General features: G+C 45.6%; 1 protein-coding gene across 2 annotated transcripts in view; it reads left to right on the plus strand.

Moving 5' to 3' along the window:
* The first annotated feature begins 296 nt into the window (after positions 1 to 296).
* VAV3 (vav guanine nucleotide exchange factor 3) overlaps positions 297 to 22962 on the plus strand; it is a 439091-nt gene continuing 416425 nt past the window's right edge. Inside the window, exon 1 of one of the 2 annotated variants that reach the window (XM_072754465.1) lies at positions 297 to 657. The gene's annotated coding sequence lies outside the window, so the exon portion shown is untranslated. The remainder of the gene's footprint in view (positions 658 to 22962) is intronic. The other variant, XM_072754466.1, reaches the window with a different exon arrangement.

The raw sequence follows: 22962 nt of genomic DNA on the forward strand, positions 1-22962 counted from the left end.
GCATATGTTGTCCAAGGACATGAAGGAAGCCCAAAGAGCAAAATGAAAGCAGTACAAGATGAGACTGGGGAGGCGGGTGGGGCCAGACCATGCAAGACCTTGGCAGGATTTTAGTTCTTATGCAAAGGCCAGTGGGGAGACACTGAAGTATTTTGGGCAGTGCGTGCATCTGTGTCACAGCAGCTTTATGGTTCAGCAGAACCCTCTGGTAACTGTATGGAGAAAAGGTTGGAGAGGGTGGAGAGAAGACGAGGGGAGACCCGTGGGCGGGGAGCGGCAGGGCCTAGATCGGAGCCGGGTGAAGCCTGGATTGGTGAGCAGGGGGGTCTCGGCTGCACGGGAGGGCCCCGCGCGTGGGCGGGGCGGGGCTACCAGGGAGAGCGCGCGCTGCGTGGCCTGTCGCGAGCTTGGTGGTGGGTACGCCGGGTCCTAGGCACCCCGGGTCCGCTCCGGGCGCCGAGCGCTGGGCTTCGGGGCTCAGGGACCGCAAGTGCTCGGCGCCCAGAGGACGGTCTTCGGGACAAGCTGCGCGCGGAGGCTTCGCCGGCGCCAGGCCCGAGCGGCTCGCGGTGCCCCCTCCACGGCGGCCGCGCTCCGGGATGTTTCCGTCCCACAGGCCCGAGGCAGCCGCGTGCTCCCCCCGCTCCAGGTGAAACGGTGAGTCCAAGCCCGGCTGCTTCCGGACCCGTGTAGCTGGCGGTGGCCACACTGCGTCTCCCTCCCGCTAACCCCGGGCGCAGGCGGGCACGCGCCCCCCCTTGGGGGCCAGGCCCCGGGGGTCTCGGGTCGCCGAGGGCGCGGCGCGCGGTCCCCACCTGCTGAGCAGCGGCCCGGGGCCTGCGCGGCGCGAGGGGAGCTGCGGGCGGTGAGGACGCGGACGGGCCTGCGCCGGCTCCCCGGCTCCCCTCCGCCAAGGCTTGGCCCAGCGCCTTGGGGCTGCCGACGGCCTCCGCGGCTCCCCGCAGGCCCAGGCTGCCCCGGACAGCTGCCCCGTTCCCAGGACACCCGGATCCCAGACCCCGGGGGCCGGGCCACGCGGCCCTGGAGCGGAACCTGGGCTGACACGGCTCGGGCCCTGCTGGCTCCTGGCCGAGCGAAAAGGACTCGCCAACCTTCACCTGAGACGCTTGAGCTCAGCCCCGGCCGCGGAAGAAGCGGTGGAGCCCGGAGCTCCAGGCCGGGCGGGCCGAGCCCCGGGGCCTCACACCCGCCCCGGCCCTCGGCTAAGCGGGGCCGCCTGCGTCGGGGCCTGCCTGCAAGTTCTCGCAGCCAGCACTGGTTCAGCTTAATGCCCATTAAATTATTAGATAAGGATGAAGGCGGAGGGGGGGGGGGGCGTTTTGAGGTGATGGGCCTGTGACGTCACCAGGAGCAGAGACGCCCGGTGCGAGGGCCCCGCTGCACCAGGAGCAGAGACCCCCGGGCCGAGGGCCCCGCTGTACCAGGAGCAGAGACCCCCGGGGCGAGGGCCCAGGTGCAGCAGGAGCAGAGATCCCCGGGGCGAGGGCCCAGGTGCACCAGGAGCAGAGACCCCCGGGGCGAGGGCCCAGGTGCAGCAGGAGCAGAGACCCCCGGGGCGAGGGCCCAGGTGCAGCAGGAGCAGAGATCCCCGGGGCGAAGGCCCCGCTGTACCAGGAGCAGAGACCCCCCCAGGCCGAGGGCCCCGCTGCACCAGGAGCAGAGATCCCCCAGGGCGAGGGCCCAGGTGCACCAGGAGCAGAGACCCCCGGGGCGAGGGCCCAGGTGCAGCAGGAGCAGAGACCCCCGGGGCGAGGGCCCCGCTGCACCAGGAGCAGAGACCCCCCGGGGCGAGGGCCCAGGTGCACCAGGAGCAGAGACCCCCGGGGCGAGGGCCCAGGTGCAGCAGGAGCAGAGATCCCCCAGGGCGAGGGCCCAGGTGCAGCAGGAGCAGAGATCCCCCAGGGCGAGGGCCCAGGTGCACCAGGAGCAGAGACCCCCGGGGCGAGGGCCCAGGTGCAGTAGGAGCAGAGACCCCCGGGGCAAGGGCTGGGGAACTAGGGGGCATTAGCGGGGATAGTCCAGGTGGAGAAAGGTCAGCGGGCCCTGCGGTTTCCGCTCCTCCACAGCCTTAGGTAGCCGGAGCTGACCCCGACACACAGGGCTTCTCAGGGGACAATGAACTTCTGTGGTACGTGTATAGAGCGCGGACGACCGCAGGTTGAGGTTGGGACTTCATGCCCTGCAGAGTCCTCTTCTGCTCGGTTTCTGTTTTTCAGGCCTTCCAGGTGACTTTGTTTTGCCCCGGCTGAGAACGTTTTAGCTTACTAAGAGGATAGGTGAATGAAAATATGCAAAGATAATTTAAAAGTCTAAAAAAAGGTTTTTTTTTTTTTTTGTATTGGGAGACTGAACATTCAACATTCTCTAAATATAGAGTTCTATGTAAATTGACACTCTTTTCATAGAAGTAACTTAAATAGAATTGAGTGATAGGATAGTCAAAATTATTTTTAAATGTTCCAAAAAGATGGAGCAAACTACAGGGTTCATATGGACAGATAGGATTTTTTAAAATATAGTTAAATCATTCTTTTTTAAAATAGATAATACAAGCACATCTTTTTTTTTAACTTAAAAAATTATTTTGGAATGATAGATTTATAGGAAGTTGCAAAGGTAATACAGAGTTCCTTTGTACCCTTCACCCAATTTCTTCTTGAAGTAACTTTAAAAAAAATTATTAAAATTCAATTAACTAACATATAATGCATTATTGGTTTCAGAGGTAGAGGTCAGTGTTCATCTTATGACCCATCTTATGGGTCTTATGTAACACCCAGTGCTCATTACCTCCGGTGCCCTCCTTAATGCCCATCACCCAATTACCCCATCCCGCCACCTCTCCAGCAACCTTCAGTTTGTTTCCTGCATGTCTTATGGTTTGTCTCCCTTTCTGATTTCATCTTCATCTTGTTTTATTTTTTCCTCTCTTCTCCTATAATCCTCTGTTTTGTTTTTTAAATACCACATATGGGTGAGATCATATGATAACTGTCTTTCTCTCATTGACTTATTTCACTTAGTGTAATATCCTCTGGTTCTATACATATTGTTGCAAATGGCAAGATTTCATATTCTTTTTGATGGCTGAATAGTAGTCCATTGTATATAAATATCGCCTCTTCTTTTTCCATTCATTTGTTGATGGACATGTGGACTCTTTCCATAGATTGGCTATTGTGGACATCGCTGCTATAAACATTGGAGTGCAGGTGCTCCTTTGAATCACTACATTTAATATAAGCACATCTTAAGTAATTCAAATATAACAAGCAATCCTGCCTGCCACCTCTGTCCTCTGCTTCTTTAGGGAACTTTCCCCCTGGGACAACCACTATCAACAGCTTCTTATGTATTTCTTCAGAAAGAGATATACCTAAACAAGTATGCGTGTGTGCAGCACACTCTGTACACTGTTCTAAAGATTATATTTTGAAAATGTTTCTGTATCATTGCTTAATTATATTTAATAGCTACAGAGTATTTTGTATACTATATATCTATACTATATATTTTTGGTACACCTATATTTGTAGATGTACTACCACTGGTAACATTTTGGTACCTTTCCTGTCAATCTTTCCTCTCTATACATTTTAGTATAGTTGTGATTTTATTTTCCCCATAAATTTCTATCCTGCTTTCTTTATGCTAGCATACTCACACATACATTTTTTTAAAGATTTTATTTATTTATTCATGACAGACACAGAGAGAGAGGCAGAGACGCAGGCAGAGGGAGAAGCAGGACCCATACAGGGAGCCCGATGTGGGACTGGATCCTGGGTCTCCAGGATCACACCCCGGGGCCAAAGGCAGCTCCATACCGCTGGGCTGCCCCTCACACATACATTTTTATTAAGTTTGTTTGTTTGTTTGTTTGTTTGTTTGTTTTTAGTTTGTTAAGAACTTTATAAGCATAATTTGAAATGGTTACTCTATAATGAAGATACATGTTTAAGTATTCATATTCTTTTTTTTTTATAAATTTACTTTTTTTGCTGTTTAATTTGCCAACATATAGAGTAACACCCAGTGCTCATCCCATCAAGTGCCCCCCTCAGTGCCTGTCACCCAGTCACCCCCACCCCCTGCCCACCTCCCCTTCCACTACCCCTAGTTCGTTTCCCAGAGTTAGGAGTCTTTCATGTAAAATGAGTGGGAAATATCAGAAAGGGGAAGTATTCATATTCTTTTCTGTCTTCCTGAGTACTTGACTTTCATCTTCTCCCATTGACCAAGGTACCTCCTCCTTGGTGTGGAAGTAATGTCCGGAGGAAGGCTGAGGTAATACTTAGCCTTTGACATGCAAATAGGATTAAGCTGCAGGAAAAAGGATTTACTATTCCTTTGGCCAAAGCCCTCTCCTGCACATTACAATCAAGCCTGGATGACCCAGACCATAGAGTTCTCCTGCGGTGTGGAGAAGATGCTCATTTGGGCCTCAACAGCAAAGCATGAAGCTTGCTGTGCAGTATATGCAGGGCTAAGTTTAAGACAAAGGAAGCAAAATAAAAGTTTGCTCTCTTTCTGCCCCAGACACAGGTGGGACAGAGAGGAGAGGGGAAGGGAGGAAAGTGAAAGAATTAAGTGGAGGTTTCAGTTTACCGTGCATTTTATAACTGGAGGGAGAAACGAAGCTCCAAGAAACCTACCTACTCCCCCACTCCCACCCCATGTCACTTATGTTTAAGATTTTGGGAGGAGACTTCTGTGCATCACCAGGTAGAAGAAGATTAAGAAGGGCTGATGGTCATACGGCACCAGAAAAGGGTCTGGTTGCCACTTTCTGGAACACCCCTCTATTCCCAGAGGTATCCGTACTGACTTGAAAGCCAGGGAGCCTGTGTGGTTTGTTGTGTTGAACAGGGTAACCCAGGAGCAGCACCTGGGGATGGACTGTAGGCCAGAGGCTGGACGAGGTCTAGGGCAGCTGCTTGGGGGTGTTCAGCCGTCAAAGCCAAACCAAGGCCCTAAGCAGCCAAGGTGCACATTGGGGCTTGGCAAAGCAAATGAGGTTGAGCTGAACTAGCAGCAGTCTCCATCAGTGAATGTTGGCAAGTCACAGAGCATCCTTGACACGGCTCCAGAGATCAGAAGAGGAAACGGCACTGTGCTAGAGGGCACCCCTTCATTTTTGCCACCAAAAGGACACATAAGATGCCTCGATATAGCCAGATGCTATCTTAATGAGAGAAGCAAGGGAAGCAGAGAGCTGTGAGAGATTTAATCTTTTTATCCAGGGAGCCTTAATACCACCTAAATTATCAAAGCAGACTAAACTTTAAATCAGATCGGCCAAATCTTCCCCTCACTAATCAGTGGAATAAAACCAGAGGAATTAGAGGTTAAATGAATTACGATTACAGCTTTTTGCACATTTGAGTCGAAAAGTGATTCATATTTTGTGATCCCTACTGAATATACTACTTCATTGAGTGACTGAATCATAGTGAATTTACCCATTCCTTTCTGGTTGGAATTTAAGTTTCTCCAGTTTTGCATTGTTAGAGATGTTGTATGAACAACTTTATGCGTTGAAACTTGTGGCACACAGGAGGCACTAAACAAATAGTTTTTCAATGAACTTTGAAATGACATTTTCACTGGGAATATAGAGTAGCTTACATATGAGATCTAATTCTCCCTATCACAAGGCAACACTTTGCTGCTTGTAGTAGATGTGCCCATAATAAAATGGATTGGTAAGAACTAGAGTCAAAAAAGAGATATTTGACCTTTTTGGAGTGTGGGATTGAGAGACAACAGAGATAAGGATGAAGCAATATGGTGGAAGATTGGAGTCCATTCTGAGAAGGGTCAAAGAGACTTCTAGGAATAGAGATATCAATCAGGGAATTTTAAGTTGCCTATCTATTGTATATATCCTGGCATTGCCCCAATCTTTGACAAAGTCTTCTATTCTCACAAATATCTCCCTGATGGTTTTGTTTTGTTGATTTGTTGATTGGGAGTGTTGAAAATTAAGCAAAGGAGTTGAATTCAATATCTGGGTCCGTATGAGGAGGAATTGGGACCACACAGGTGAAATGCCCTATGATGATCGTTGAAACATTTCGGTGCCAGTGGGAACTCAGAGCTGGAGGTGACTACAAGCAATTCAGAAATGTTACAGAGGCATGGAAATGTCCCGATTAGTGGAACAAGGAATTGAATCAAATCTTGTATATTTATTAGGGGGACACCAGTTGACAAATTGTATTTATATACATCTTTGCCATCATCACACAGTGGAAAGAGGGATTCCCCTCATTTTAGTGTTAGAGATCCCCATCCCCTCCACTGTCCTTTGTGGCAGACCACAGCCATCATCAGTCTATTAGAGGATCAAAACACTAGCAGGTTGGAGAGAGCTCATGGGAGAAACTACATATGGGGATATAATTATAGTATATCAGTATTTATTTTAGGTAGCATAAATTAATACGCTAACTGACTCTTCCAAGACTGCTATTTCTCCCTATTCCTATCCCTTCTCTAAGCTGTTTTAATCCATTCTCATCAAGGAAGAAGCATAAGTTTTGTAGGAATCTTGGGTCTGCAGTTTGGTTCCAGGTTGAAATCGGTCTCATGGCTATTGAAACTTTAGTAAATTTCCTGGACTCCGTTAGTCTAGAAATTTCTCAGAACAAGTTGTTCTCTTTCTTCATTCAGCACACACCTCTCACTTTAGAGAAGAGCCCCCTGTGTTCTCTAATGCGCATGAGCCCTCTCTAGTAGTCTTGCTTTGGTCACTTAACACATTCCTTTTGTGGTGGCCTCATAAATTGCCTGCCTGCCCCCAACTCTTCTATTTTCTCACCTTTTTGTTTCCTCTTTTTGCTTCATTTCCTCTCAATTTTGCTTAGGCTGTTTGCTCACCATCCTTATTGCAAGAGGTCAAGCCTGCCTGGCCCACATCTGTGTTCATTGTCAGCACAGTTAAGCTCATATTTGATCTTACAACTCTCTTCATAGCAAAAATAGCTTACAATGTAGCACATAAGTGTCTGGGAAGATGGACTTTCCTCCAAGCATCTTAAACATTGAAAGGTAGGAAAGTCATCATGACATATGATTAATGGAGTCTGAGCAGGGCTATCAAAATAGAATGAACAAATTGCCAATGAAAGGAGGTTATAGATTAGCACACACACACACACACAGACGAAACCCAGTAAACTTAATCTAAAACATGACTAAATTTTATAAACTGCTGACATCCCTTAAACAGAATTTCCAAAGCCAGACTCCATTTCAAATTCCTTTACTCTTGATTTAAGCATTAGCCGGATTTGGCGAGCAGGCTGGGAATTTAAGGCCCTTCCCTGTACCACCAGATGCCTTATATCAGCCAAAAAGTGTGGAGCTGAAAACAGTCAGATAGCCTGACTACTTGACTGTAGGCCGTCTGAAGCTTGGCATAATTGTGTACCGTGAAGGCTCTTGGGAGAATGACAAGAAACGTAATTGGCAGACTGCCCCTGCCCTCCTAGAGGTGGAAAATGGGAATAGAATGTGAAAGAGAGGTGGGGGAGACCGCAAGTATATGCTGCTCTTGATGCTTTCACTTTCAGAAACCAGAAGTCGAGGATATTTGAAGGGTGGAAGCATAGAGAGAAAACAGCAACAACAACAAAAGCCACGATTACTCTGTAGAGCAAATATTTGCAGGAAGTTTTCCTGGGTTGAGACACCTCTGCTAGGTTAAGTTCAAAGGGGTGTTTTTCAACTGGCGAACTTCTTTTTTCCTTTCCTCCTTCCTCTTATCACAGCGTCTCTTGTTTAGTGAATGCACTGAAGTCTTCATGCTTTAATGTGCTTTAATGTTTCAGTTAATGCAATGTTTAATAATATGATCAAATCCCATATGGACATTAGTAATATCTTTCGGTAACTCACGTCATCACAACAACCAGTAAGGGAAACAGGGCAGGTATTATCCACCCCCATTCTACACGGGAGGAAAGTGAGACTCAGGGATTCATTTCCTCAAGGTTAAACAACTCTAATGGATGGAACCAAAACCCATGTTTTCTGATTTGGAAGCACTTGCTTTTCTACTGTTAGATCTCTATTCCTACAGCCTTTTAGCCCCAGATGAATTTAATTTAATTCAAAAACATTAAAGAATTTAATGTTTTGAACTCTTTTCTTGACCTTAGTTGTATTTGCCTTAGTACAGAATATATAAATGTTTGGATTTTCTTTCTGTGACTGTGGCATCGAGCATTTATTCAACAAACATGTTGAACATGTGATAGAGTCAGGCATTGAACTTAGCTCTGGGACTACAAAGACCAAGAAGATGCAGCCTTTGCTCTTAAACTGCTTATTGTTTATCTCTGGAGCTATGGCCATGAGAAGATAAATTACAAGATTATTTAATAGATAACTGTAGCGATATATAAACAAGTAGCATGGAAACACTGAGGATACAGCATCTAATTCTGCTTGGGGGAGTTGGGGAAGGGGTGATATCACAGCTTTGTCTTCGAGGAGGAGAGGGGTCTGCCAAGCAAAGGAGAGGGGAAGAGTGTTCTAGGGAGAGGCCCCAGAGTATGTATCACATGGAGTGAAGAATGTGCACGGTGGGTCTGAGGCATGATGTATGTGGTAGGGAGGTGAGGCTGGATAGGGTAGGAAAGAAAGACTCATTAAGATCTTTGTAGGTCAAGCTAAGGAATATGTGTTTTATCATGTAGGTACCAGGGGATTTTAAGCAAGTAATTTGATATATAGAGGAAGAGTCAACAAAATGAGTATATTGGTATTAACCTTATGGGACTCACTATAACTTGTTTGGAAAAGTAATTTTTATACATGTAGTATGGTGGTTCTCAACTAGTGATATGTACCGGAATTATCCAGAGGGCTTGTTAAAAGATGGATCGCTGGAATCTACCTTCAGAATTTCAGATTTAATAGGGCTGGATGGTGTTGGAGAATTTGCATATCTAACAAGTTCCCAGGTGATGCTGATGTTGCGAAGTCCAGAATCACATTTTGGGAATTACTGCTTTGGGGAAGGCTTTCCCTGGAGAGGACCTAGAAAGAGGAGGCCTAATTTATTAATAAAGCCAAATTAAAACTAGAGGTATTTATTTAGGCATTTGAAATACAATAAAGATTTTCTAAAAAAAAAAAATCTGAATCAAGGTTGCAATCATCATCAAACAATATCAAAAATAGAAGTATGCATGAGGCATGGTGCTAAGCATTTAGTTGGACATGGCTCCTTGCTCTTGGAAGTTCATGGTGATGCCTTGGGAAAGGCTGGAATGGATAACTGACCATCCTCCAGTTTATTTCTAATGGACCTTCTATTGTTTTTATTCCAGAGAAGACTCAGAAACCAGAACTGTAGCTGAGATTGAAGTTGTCCTGAATTCTGAGATTTTCACCAAAATTACTTTGTCTTATTGGTGAAATTTGGGGCTGGAGGGAGGAAATTTGTAGCAATCACAGATCATCTTGTCATGTGACAAAATTGTCTTATGACTAAGAATCATTTGACAATTGAGTGGAGATAAGAAAAACCAAGAGCTGAGTAATAAGAGGAACACCACTGTGTGGAGTGGGGAACTGGATCGTGTAATAAATGTAAGACGCTGCAGGGTTTTCTGTTTGTTTCTAAAATAGATATCTCTAGAATTCTTTGCTTAAACCTCTGCTTTAGGGTGTAGTATCCTTTGTCTCAATTGTAGACAGCCTCTGAATGTGACATCAGTAGGGTTTAGTCGAGCCTTCCAGCGTCTGTAGCAAATAACCCTCTCTTGACCTTCAGTCTGCTTGCTCATTCTGGGGAGTCTGTTTCATGAAATATTGATAAAGAAGATTACTTCAGAACAACGCATACAGAATGAATGATGTCTCTTTGATGAGTTAAGCCATATTCCTGCCTTAAAGATTGTGAGGGAAAAAATAGCCATTAGGAGAAGCCATTCTTAAAGGACTCCACACTTGACTGGCACGTGCACTTAAATGAACAAGATGGATTTCGGGCCTCTCTTCTCCTAAGTGGCACTAGCCTTGCTCTCTCCCTGTAACACCCTAACACCCTGGCATGGGCGGATTGCTCTGTGTCGGGTGTGTGAGAAGACACCACTGTTCATCTGGATTACTGTAGTCAGCTGATACCACATCCGCTTATCTCGGACTCTCTTTGGCTGTACTCCCTTCTCTTTAGATGAGGTTGTTTTTGACTACTGTGCCCAGGCACACAATGGACTTCAACCCATTATGGGTATAAAGCCAAACTTTGGTTCACAGGTGAAAATCATTTTTAGTTAACAGCTAAATGGAACTACAACAGCAAGAGCAGCAGCAACAACCAACTCTTCTACAACTCTTCCCAAGTGCCAGGCACTGCCCTAAGCACTTGACATAGAGTAATTTACTTAATCCACATGAAAGATCTGGTGAAGTATATTCTATTATTAATCCCCTTTTCAGATGAGGAAACTGAGGCCCAAAGAGGATAAATAATTTGCCTAATTTTGCAAATAGTAAAATGGCAGGGCTGTGCTTCAGAATTTGTACTCCTGAGGATGAAATAAATTCTCTTCCATTTAGATGTTAATTAAGCTAACTCCTGCTCATTCTTCAAAATCAGCTCAACTGTCCTTTTCTCTGCAGCTCAGCCTGCTCTCCTTCCCACTCCTTCCCTGACAAAGAAATTGCTGCTTTTTCTGTGCTCCAGCAATACCTCATATACACCTCAATAATAATGCTTATCCCACTGTGGCTGTGGATTAATCATCCCGCTAGCCTAAGAGTGAGCCTGTGACTTCCTCATGCCTGTGTTCTTCTATCTCTGGCAAGGCCTAAAGGGCTGTTGACCCTCTGTAATTCTTGTTGTTGAGTGGAAATTCTGACATCTCATGCATAATTTTTAGAAATTCCATCTCATTTCAAATATATTTTGATACCTGACCACTTGAGTTCTGAATTCATTTCATTAAATTATGCAAACAAGATGAACAGAATGACTAGTACACTTAGACACTATGCTAGGTTGAGGGATACAACCATGAGCAAAGCAGAGACCGTGCCAACATTATGGACTTTAGTGACTAGTGTGGGAGGCTAATTACCTATGGCAGGTACCAAATATTGTAATAATGTACAGTATAGGGGCTAGCTTGGCCTGTGGAGGGAAGCTTTTCCTAAGATCATGACATCTAAATTGAGGCTTAACAGGGGGGTCAGAATTAGGTGAAGAGGGTGATAATTATATTCTGATCCTTATATACTTTTAAGATTCAGATACAATTCTGCTTCCTCCAAGAACTTTCTCTGAGTAGCTTGGCTTTACGACTTACTTCTTCTGAATTTCTATATTCAATAGTTTAAAAAAAATAAATGTGAACTACAGGAATGGGTCCCATGCCAGGGATACTTCATTATTTCACTGAATCTTCAAACAACTTTGAAAGTGGGGCATTAATATCTTTCTACTTTTGGATGAGAAAACTGAAGGCTCTTGATATAATAGCCCATCTGTGGACTAGTGGCATCACCATCACCTGGGAGTTTATTAGCAAAGGGAGATCTCAGGCCCTATCCTGGACCTATGAAATCCAAATCTGCATTGTAATGAGATTCTCAGACAATCCCAGATAACGGTCATTAAAGTTGGGAAAGCTCTCATGGCCCTTGCAATGGTAGATCATGGAAGGTTGGCCTTCTTGGCCCCAGGATGGTCATTTCTGAGATTTGTTGGACTTTTGGGGAGAGTCCTTGAGGTTCTGAACTGAGCTAGATTTTCTTACTGACTCCAAGGAGGTCCTGGCGACCTATGGAGACCCGACCCACAGTGGGGTTTTTGAACTGATGTCCAATATATAAAGGGCCCCACTAGGATTGCTATTGCCTGTGAGCTAGATTTTTTACTGTGAAAGTTTTAAGCTACAGATTAAAAAAAAAAAAAACACACCAACTTACATGATGAATTATAACATCCTTGTCAAAAAAAAAAAAAAAGAGAGAGATAAATACTTTGCCCACATTATAGAAAGTCTTGGTAGAGCCAGATAATATTTTCCATGAAGCCTTGAAAACTTGTGGCAGGTCTATAATTATTATCCTGTACAAGTGGCTCCCTTGTCTGTGTTCAGCCAATAAAAGACCATAATAACATGACTGCATTTTAATGAGATCTGTCATCTTTCTCTTTATAGTTGACTATTCCCTCTCATCTGTTTGTTTATTCATTCATTCATGAACATTTACTGAATGTTTGCTCTGTGCCAGACACTAGCCTTTACTGAGAAAATGATATTTTTTCTTCATCAGCACGGCAAAGACCTTAAAAGACTGAACAATTACATGTGGCAATAACCAGATGATTTCACTTATTTGAGAAAAAACTGGATCCTATTTCCTTTTCAGCTGGAAGGGAAGGACTTCACAAATAGCACTGTCGTGGCGTTGTGTATGTTTGTACTTCTTGCTGGATGAAAGCGAGTGCTGGCAAAAGCACATGAAATAAACATTACATTGGGTATAGAGTCCTAGATATGGGGATGGCCTTCTTCTCTGCTTGGATCAGACTTTCAAGACTCCTTTTCCTTAATGTGAACCTCTTCTACTTAGGGATCATGATGTGGAGTATATGTGTGTGTGCGCGCGCGCGTGTGTGTGTGTGTGTGTGTGTGTGTGTGTGTGTGTGACAGAGAGAAAAAAAGAGATTATGCTCATAAGTCCACATAAAGGCCAAAAGTGTCTGAGTGGTTTGTTTTTATTCCCACATCTTGTGGGAAGGAGGCTCATTGCCAGCTCTTAGTGCCAGAGCCGACAGCAGGTATTGAGCATTCATCTTCCTCTCCAGAGTTTAGTCTATGGCTGATGATTATAGTTGTAACATTAAACAGTTTAAGTGCAAGTCTCTGTGCCAAGTACTATGACAGAAGGTCTAGTACACACCCATGAGGCATGGGGTCCAGAAAGCGTTTCCTTGTCTTTTAAAATTAGGTCTTGACTAATTTAAGAGTTTTTGTCATTTTGGGTGACTGGGCATGATGTACGGCTCTGAAAGTTGGCATGATGTACGGCTCTGAAAAGATAGTCGACTCCAAGCCTACTACGTCGTCTGTCTATGAGGTATTTACAGACAGAGCAGCAAACATGGAAATAATGAATTAGCTTGCAACTTGAATTGTGCTTTTTGTTTTGGATTTTATGAGTGAGTATGTGTGTGTTGTTTTACTTAGAGGCCTGTTATCAGAATCGATCTGTTGTGTTTTGTAACTAGAAGGTGCCTACCAGCCCCTCTGTGTAGCAACAGTGTCCCGGAGCTGGAAGGTGCTAATCTAACCCCAGCCAGGAGCCCAGGCCCCCGGTGGAGAGCCCCAGGAACGGGAACACTCCTGCTTCTGCCTTCCAATGTCTCTTCCATTCTCTTTCCTTTGTTCCTGCAACAACTCAGAATATGAGCATTACTTTTCAAGCAGAGGAAGTCTAGGTCACATCCTGTGTGCACAAGCTGGCAGATGCTCATTCTCATTTTTTCCCCTTATCTCAGATCGTGCTACAGCCTTCATTGTTTATATAACTCACTCATTTAATCATTCTACAAACATTTGCTAGGTTTGCATGTACTGGGCATCGTGACAGAAGCTGGGGATAGGAGATGAATGAAGCACCATTCCTTTCTTCCAGAAGCTCACAGTTTCATTAAGGAGCAGGCGTACAGACCCTACCAACAGAAGATTTTTTAAAAAGCCTCCTTCTAGAGATATGTAGAAGTATGAACAGAGGAGGGAGCAGTCAGCTTTATGTAAGAGGACTGAGGAAGGCCCTACCCGTGGTGGACGACCCTGAGCTAAATGTTGAAGAATGAATTTCAGTTTGCTGGGCCAAACAAAATCCTGTTCTCATTAGATGACTCTCCTATGGTAGTAGTCAATGAGACCTTGGTACGTCACTGTATCATGCTTTCTTTTTCTCGTAGTCAAACAGCTCTGCTGCCCCTTGTAGAGACCCCTGACGGAGTCATTTCAGAGGCAGGCAAGTGCAGCCAGTGAATGGTGGAAAGCACAGCCATAGGAGTCAGAAAGATGGGAATCATAGCTCTGCCACGTGTCTCCCCGACTTTAGGAAGTTTGCTTAACCCCTCAAAGCCTCTCTTTCTCCCTCAGTAAAGGGGTGTAGTAACACAAATGCCATATAATCGGTATGAAGCTTTAGTGAGATGATGAATAGAAAGGATTTAGCCCACTGGCATCTAGAAAGTCCTCAATAAATGCTGCTATTATTTTTCAGATACAAATGTTGTTACCTCCTCCCTACCTGCTCCTCCAATCACCAGGTGGTGTGCAAGGAGCTGCCTTTAGAACAGTCTATGCTGGCCTATGATGTACCCACTAGAGGGTTGATAGGATGCATCTGGAGTCAGTGGTTTCTAATTTCAATACCTAGTTAGGGATTTAAACTTTAGCATTTTGACAAATTGGATCACTTCACAATAATTCAATTTATACAACATGAACAAAATCATAAACAGATTTACTAAGCAATCAAAGCAAACATATGCAGCTCATTATATTCTTATGTTACCATAAACAGGGTGCAAGAATGTAAGCTGAGCTTTCACCAGTTCCTCCTTACTTGGGAGTCAGCAGCTGATCGATGGCCAAGAATAATAAGTCTGAGTTTCAGTCTAATTCTTTGGCCTCTTGGCCTTTGGTCAACTTCTTTTTTATATGCCACGTTATCCTCATTGATTTCATCCACTGAATTGACCATCTCCTCATGAGGGTATTTTTATTCACCTCAATGGGTCACTGTGGCAACAGATACCCTTTCCCTCTTGCACCATCCTTACAGACAGCTTCATTCATTCACCCACCCAATCAGCCACTAATGAAATATCAAAGAGATAGAAAATATCTATTGCTGGGAAAGAGTGGATTCCTTGCCATAAAGAGCTGACAGTTTGGTGGAAAAACAGAAAAGCTACCCAGTAGTTACCATGGAGCATGGTGAGGGCTCTAGCAGAGGTGAGAAGGTGCCAGTGGGAGAGGGGAGACACAGCCAGCACAGCTCTAGAAGTCAGCAAAAGCCTCCTGAGCAAAGCCCTGAAGGAAGCAGGAGTTAACAGTCAGACCACAAGGGCAAGGCAAGGACATTCCAGGCAGAGGGAACGGGATCGCAGATGTTTGGAGTCCAAGGAATAACGACTGGGGCATGAATAGTGTGAGTGAGCTGGTGTCGGTGGCCCATGGGGTAGGGGGTGGGGAACGGAAGCTGCGAAGACAGAGAGGCAGGCCCGGACAGGACGACAAGACGGGCCATGCCAAGAAATTTTAACTTCTTACAAAAGATGATGAGACCCTTTTGGAGGATAATAGATGAGGTCAACTTTCTGCTTTGGGAGATCACTCTGGCTGGAAGTGGAGGATGAACTGGGTGGGGGCCAGGGGCAAGGCTGCAAAGGAGAGAAGCTGCAGTCACTCAGAGGAGAAGTGAGGAAGACCTGAACTGAAGTGAGGGCAGGAGGGAAAGGAGGGCAGGGTTGGGGCTGGGCAGGGGTGGGGGTGGGGTGGGGGGGTGGGCTTGGAATGGGAATGCAGGGTGATCCTGGGGCTGTTGAATGAGAACAGAAACAAGAAGCAAGTTTGGGATGGGGAAAGAACAGAAAGGACTTCGATCTGTCCTTCTTCCTCCCCCCCCCCCTTTTTTTTAAGATTTTATTTATTTATTCATGAGAGACACAGAGAGAGAGAGAGGCCGAGACCCAGGCAGAGGAAGCAGGCTCCATGCAGGGAGCCCGACGCAGGACTTGATCCTGGGACCCCAGGATCACACCTTGGGCAGAAGGCAGATGCTAAACCACTGAGCCACCCAGGGATCCCCCCTTCTCTTTTCTTGATGCTGTTGTCTTTGTCTCTTCCTCTTTTCTTTTATACCCATTCCTCCTCTCCCTCCTCCTCTGTCCCCTTCTCTCCCCTTCCTCCCCCCTCCTCTCTCCTCCTTCCTTCCCCATCTCTCTCTCTCTCTCTCTCATAGTCTTTATTTTCCACACTCTGTGTACAAAAGATTTCTATGATAGCAAGAGCATGGGATTTGAATTGAGATTAGTCTGGATTAAAATGTTGACTTTGCTAGGACTAGCTTTCTAATCCTGGGCAAATTATTTCATTTCTCTCCTCCTTCCTTTCTTCTTCTGCAAAAGATTAACAACCATGTTATGTGGAGAGGAAGGAGAACAGCAAAAGAGATGCAGTTGTCAGAGAGGGAGTTTTTGTCAGGAAAATAGAAATCTCTCTGGATGTTTCAAAGAGTAAAGAGTTGAAGGCAGGAGACTGGATACTTAGGGAACATTTGGAAAGGCCAGAGGAGCAAAGTTCACTCTTTGAAACACTCTTTCTGGAGCTTTGAAGACACTATCCTTTCCTACCTCGGCTAGATTCTGTTACTTTTACTGCTATTTTTGTTGGTCTCCCTGCTGCTGTGTTTGCCCTTGTTTTGATTTTTGTTTGGCGTTCAGCATCCCACCCCACTCCCACTCCATTTTATGCTCTCCCTGGGTCATAAGGGACTCTAAGTCTGGGCAGCTCGGCCTGGCATCCCTTGCCAGCAGCGTTGTGCCTTTGGTCCCACCAATGGGACCTACTCAATCATCTGTGCAGGATTTCTAAGGCAGAGGAGAAACAGGAGATATTTTTCCTCCAACAATGGAAGGCAGGTGGGGGTTTTATAGCAGCCTCCAACATTCTCTTGAGAATTAGCACCTCCATGCAGCAGGTAAATGGCATCACCTCAAGAGTTTTTGCAGTTTCTTGCAACTTCCTAGTTTTCTGACAGCAGTGAACTTGAGAGCAGCGTTTCCTGCTTGCTGTAAGTTCTGAGAGGTTTTGAGGTTACAGGATAACTTCCTGTATCTATACCTTCCTACTTATCTAAAGTAACTCCTGGTTTCCTGATCAAACATCAGCTGAAAACTTTCTGGCAACTATTTTTCAGTATCCATTGTCCACCTTCCCCTGACCACTAAAAGTCAGAGACTCTCAGGGTTTTGTTCTAGATCCTTTTCAAGGACACTCCCTATGTGAATTTATTCAATCCTAAATCTTTCATTTATTTTCTATGGTCCAACAATTCCCCAAACTACTGTATCTCAAGCCCAGAATCTCCTTTGAGATACAAACTTTTTTTTTTTTTTTTTTTTTTTTTGGTGAGAGGGGGAGTTCATGAGCAAGGAGGGGAGGGAGGGGGGCAGAGGGAGAGAGGCAGAGAGAGAGAAAATTCCAATGCAGGGCTTGATCTCACGACACTGAGATCATGACTTGAGTTGAAATCAAGATTTGGACACTTAACTGACTGAGCCACCCAGGCACCCCCATACATCCAATTTTATGTTCTGTGTCCACTTGACTGTTTCACAAGATCCTCAGACTCAGCTTGTATGAAACAGCTCATGACCGTTCCCTCTCTCCTCACTTTCTCTTCCAGATTTCCCTAAGAAAATGACCTCACCCTCCTTTGCCCCAGGCTTCAACTAGAAACCTGAGACTCCTTGCCTCATCCCTCTCCTACACGGCCCCCCCCCCCCCCCAATCAGTAGTCCCAGCCTACCTTGAATCTGACCATTCCTATGCCCCGCTGCCCCCACCCTCATCCACCCACTAAGCCTGATGGGCCTGAGAAGCTCGGTCTCCCTGCCTCCATGCCCACCCACTTCAGTTCATTCTCCACCCCAGGCCTGGAGTGATCCTCTGACACAGAAATGTGACCAGGTTATTACTCGCTCAAACCCTTTGATGGCTTCCCATGGCTTCTAGTGTATTGTCGACACCCTCACTCTGACCTCCAGGCCCTGGGTGGCCCCTGCCTCCCCACCCCCCGCCCCCCTGCCGGTCCTCACTCCGGGGCACCCCCTGTGCTCCGTGGGGCGCAGTCTCCAGCTCTACCTCCACCCGATTCCTCCTCCTTCTTTGGTCCTACCTACTCATCTCTTTTTCACTCACTGAGTTAGATCAGGTCTCTAATCTGAAACAACTTGTTCAGAGTTTCTGCACAGCACCCCCACCCCCTCCCCAGCTAGAATGTAAACTGCCTGCAAGCAGAAAATTCTTTGTCTTGTTTATCATCGTAGCCTTAGTTCCTGGCACAAAGGAGGCATTCATTCCAGGAATTAATAGTGCTCGGTAAGTGGCCATTCATCTTCTCCCCTCCACCTTCTCCCGTCTTCCTTCTTTCCTGTTTTGTCCCCTCCCATCCCATCAAGGGCCCAGGGCTGTGCTGCTACTGCGGGTCCTTTTCTCCCTGCCCTCCTCCCCCACCTCTCTTCTGTCCCAGGGCAGCCAGGCCTCACACTGGCCGCTGCACATTGGCCCACGTTCTATTTGTCTTCCTGTCGTTCTTCTGCCTCCGAGTTTCCCTAAGAGGAGAAGCATTTATTCATCTCTCAGGATGCCCCAGGGTTGAGGTGGGAAGGGACAGATCTGCAGCAGAGCACCAGATAGGTCTCCCAGAAATAAGACAACCTCTGTCTCCTGTCGCCCTGCCTTTGTCTTAAAGCGGCCACCTCAATCCCAGGAATCGGCCATCAGTCAGACCTCGATGCTCACCCTCATTCTCCAGCAAAGAACACAGGCCTAGGACTTAATCTGTGTCCTGCCTTCTTTCCAAGATTGTATAAAGCAACATTACAGAGCTGATAAGATAGACCTATTGAGACCCTTCAAAGAAAGAAGGAAGCAAAAACATACTGGACTTGGGGGCTAAGATAGTTAGTTGACTCTAAGCTACCCGGCAGCCAAGGCAAAGGGAGAAACTACAAAAATAGGTCTCACGGTCAGAAAAGAGCAAACAGAGCGATTCATCAGAGCAGGATTTTAAGAAATCCCACCTTGAGCTCTTACTTTTTTTATGGTTTGCTGATCATCCCATGTGTTCGATTCAATTCAATTGCGCAGACATCCTTGAGTTGCCACCGTGGGTCAGGCACTGTACCAGGCACTAAGGTTCAAAGGCAAACCGGACATCATACCCTCTTTTGCAAATGTAATCTGAATGATTGAAAGTTCGAGTATCCCACGGCTCTGTCTTCTTTCATAGTCACTTTATAAATATCATTATGTTTATGCTCCCAAAGCACATGGAATGATGAAGTCCGGTTCTCTACCTCTTGGTAATTCCCCAATCCTACCACACTTGAGCCGCGAAAATCACTTGAAAATATAAATGTGACCATGTCTTGACTTGACTTCAGTTCCATCCATGCCCCCGACCACTTTGGTAAATCTTCCACTAGGAAACAATAGTATGGCCTCCTACGTGATCTGATCCAGGCGGTTCAATTGTAACTTCACGTAGCTCTGTTCTCATCCCTCCTGCAGAAATCCAACAACTAGGAATCTAGGAAAAGGATTCCCAAGGGGGAAATGAGTTCTCTTCTGGAGAACTGCTTTTGTAGAGGGAAAATCTTACCTCCACCCATGCTGCCACTCTGCACTCCTTTGTGACTTGTCACTCTCCTGTGTTCATGAGGAGCAAGACGTTAAAATGAGTCTCTTTTGCCTCAGTTTATACTGTAGCCCCAAGACAGTGGATGCCATTGCTCCCCAAACAGAATAGGGTCACCCAAGCAGGATATATAAAGAAGGACTGAGACCCAGGTTTGCAACTGTCAGATGACCATCCAGCTCCAAGAAAGGAGCGGGAGACTACTGGCAGAAATTCTTTGGAGAGAACTGACAGCTGCTATGAAGTCTCAAGCTTCCCCATGGAGGAGGGGCGGGCATGAGTCCCTTGTCTTTAAGCCTGGGAAGAAAAGCACCAAGGAAATCACTCAGAGAACTTGACCTCTGTCTCCTGGAGCCCCTGGGGGTACCGAGTTGATGCTGGACCTGTGACCAAGAAGCCTAGCTGTGCAAGGCAATGGGACCCCAAGAGAGACTCTGTGTGAAGTAAAATTAGAGGTTCGAGGGGTCTCGTAAGCAAGTGCTGAAAGAGGAACAGCTTTCCAAAGGAACAGAGAGTGAGAAATTGCAGGAAATAAGAGGAGGAGGAGATGTCTCTGAGGAAACCACTGGAGTGTCCCAGAAAGAGGCAACTTTGAGCACCTGTCAATGCCAGTCGGCTCTAAACACCCATCACTGTCAGAGGAAGCCAGTGCCACTCTCACCAGCATCTGTCACATGAGGCCTTGCTTGCCGGCACATCTCTGTCCTCTCCCCTGGACAGAGTCCTCGCAGACATCAGTCCTGGACCAGCCCGGGGCATTCACGTGAGAAAGGAGGGAGGCAGAGAACTAAGGGAGCCAACCCCACCTCCCTTTTCTCACCTCAGACTTCCCACCCTCCACAGGTCTAAATCAGAAGGAAGGAAACTTGGATTTTGAATGAAATCTGAAGTTTTGGTTATTATACAGAATTGGACCTATTGACTGAAAATCAGACTTTCTCCAATTAAAAGCAAATAGAGGGCTTAATATTATCTAATGATAACTGAAAAATATGTGCCTAAGATTTCATAAAGAGGTAAGGAACAATCCAGGTCCACGAAATGTGTTCGAATGGGCTGTGGGGGAAGGGAAATTGTGCTCAATTATTCCTATGAGTCCTCTTATTCAATGCAAGCTTGGATGACCTTAATCCTAGTTTACTGTCCTCCTCCTCAGAGTGACTCATGTCATCATCCTTGGTGACTGCAACATCGATCATCCAGCAAACATCCACCCTTTTCCCTAAACTATTGATGCTGGGTGTTTTGGCACCACATGACTTGTTTCCACCAGTGTAATGTGAGAGGACATGGTGCATATGCCCACAGGCTTTGGCTGGGCTCTCACCATGGTGGGCTGCATGAGATGAACATACCCCAAGTTGCTAGTGCCCCTTCAGCCTTGGCCCCTGAACAAATACATTTGCAGCAGACCTGAACCAAACCCAACACACTACCCAGCCAGGCCCAGCTTACATTGGCCAACTGTTTTCACAGACCTGTGAACATGACACTAAATATTCAGTAGTGGTACACATCATCGAGTTTTGGGATGGTTTATTATATGACACAGTTGCCATAATAGCTGACTAATTTGTATGTACATAAGATACCCTGGCCTCTCAGCCCCTGACCTCCTTGCCTCTAATTTTTTTCTCTGTCTCACCTCAGCCATCCATTTCCGTGGTCATATTCTAGATTATGTTACCATCAATAACTATACTACCATGAAATTTTGATTTCAGGAGTCTCACTCTCTGACCACCTCCTTTCAGCTCACTTGCTCTGTTACCCCTACTCATGCCCCAGCCCATCACCTTATGCAACCTCCAATCCACTGGCCCAATAATTTTTTTACTTTCTAGCATCTCTATCATTTCTTCACTTCTCACCTAACCCATCTGAAGTTTCATGGCCCATTACCATAGTTACTCCTTTGTAAAAATAATAGCTAGCTCTTATATCGGATTTACCACGTGCCAGAGCACTTTTCATGTGGTCTTTACTTGGGTTCCCCTAGAGCTGAGCCTGAGCCAAAGACTCTATCAAGTTAAGAGGAAAGTATATTTATGTAGCTTAAGGTTCCCTTCAAATTCAAGGGTCTTCATAGTTAAAGAGAAATAAATGTATGTTTCAAGATCCAGGCTAAATGATCAGCAAGGTGAAGTTATAGACCTCTGGGGAGAGAGAAAAATCAGGCCAGGAGATTGCCATCTGAGGAAGAGGAGATTACACTCTTTCTCACCTCTTTTCCCCTGTAGTCCTATTTCACTTTGCTCCTTTTCACTTTCCCCAGGCCAATTTTCTGTGTATTTCCACTAGCACTCTACCAGCCTATCCACAACTCTACCTACCCTTAAAGTCAGGTTTTCTGCAGTGAACTGACCCTGGGCATTTAAATTCTGACCTCTGGCTCCTTCTCTAATCTCTTTTGTCACCACACTGTGCTCCAGCCCTGTGGGCACTTCTGCTGTCCCCCACCACCCAAGTTCATGTTGGCCTCAGGTCTTTATACCTGCATTCCCTGTGCCTGGAAGCTTTTCCCTGATAACCAAAATACCTCCTAGCATTCAGATCTCAACTCAAATATTGCCATCTCAGACCTTTCCCTGACCACCTATCCAAAATAGCATCCCCTACTCCTTCTTTACTCTTTGAAAGGGCAGGATTTATCCTCAGCCTAGAACAATGCCTGAGGTCTTTGAAAGACCCCTGAATTCCCCCATGGTCTTCATTGTTCTCTCAGGGCTGTGAAATCCTATCAAGATAAGTCAGAGATCTGTCTTTGCTTTATTTAGTTTCTTCTACTTAGTAAATAGTTTATCATACTCTGATATCATGGCCCCTAAAACAGTCTAGCACACTACTGTGACAGCATACTTACACATCAGTAAATATACAGAGATGATAAGCAATACTTTGAAAAGCAATTGAATGACATATTTACCAGGAGATGAGGAATGAAAGTAAGAAGTGGCAGTCAACTTGTACATTTTTGGGAGAAAAAAGTTGAAGCTATTGGCTTCATTCTTATGTAATTAAATAATACCTTATAATTAATATAGAACACATAATAAAGTATTTTAAATAAAAAATCTAAAATGTATTGAATTTTTTTAAACATGTTTTCTGCATGTAATTCTGATAGATATCTACATGTGCTTGATGTCATTGACTCTTCCCAACAAGGTGTTCCCAAGGGGTTATAATTACACCTATTTTACTGATGAGGGAAGTGATTCCGTGGGTAAGACTGTTATGGGTCTAACAGGACTACTGGGGAGATTTAGTCAGATATTTTGGCTTTCCTCCCTCTCACTACCTTGATTCATTTTCACTCAGTTTGAAAGCCCTGGTTCCAATTCTCAAGGAGGCTCATGGACCCCTTTTATGACTCCTACGTGCTTCCCCTGGGCTTCTGCACTGCACCTATACACCCATTTCTTCTCTCAACTCTGCTTGGTCCCTAGAATACCTGAGCTCCTCATT

The sequence above is a fragment of the Vulpes vulpes genome, chromosome 3 (assembly GCF_048418805.1).
Source record: "Vulpes vulpes isolate BD-2025 chromosome 3, VulVul3, whole genome shotgun sequence".
Taxonomy (NCBI): domain Eukaryota; kingdom Metazoa; phylum Chordata; class Mammalia; order Carnivora; family Canidae; genus Vulpes; species Vulpes vulpes.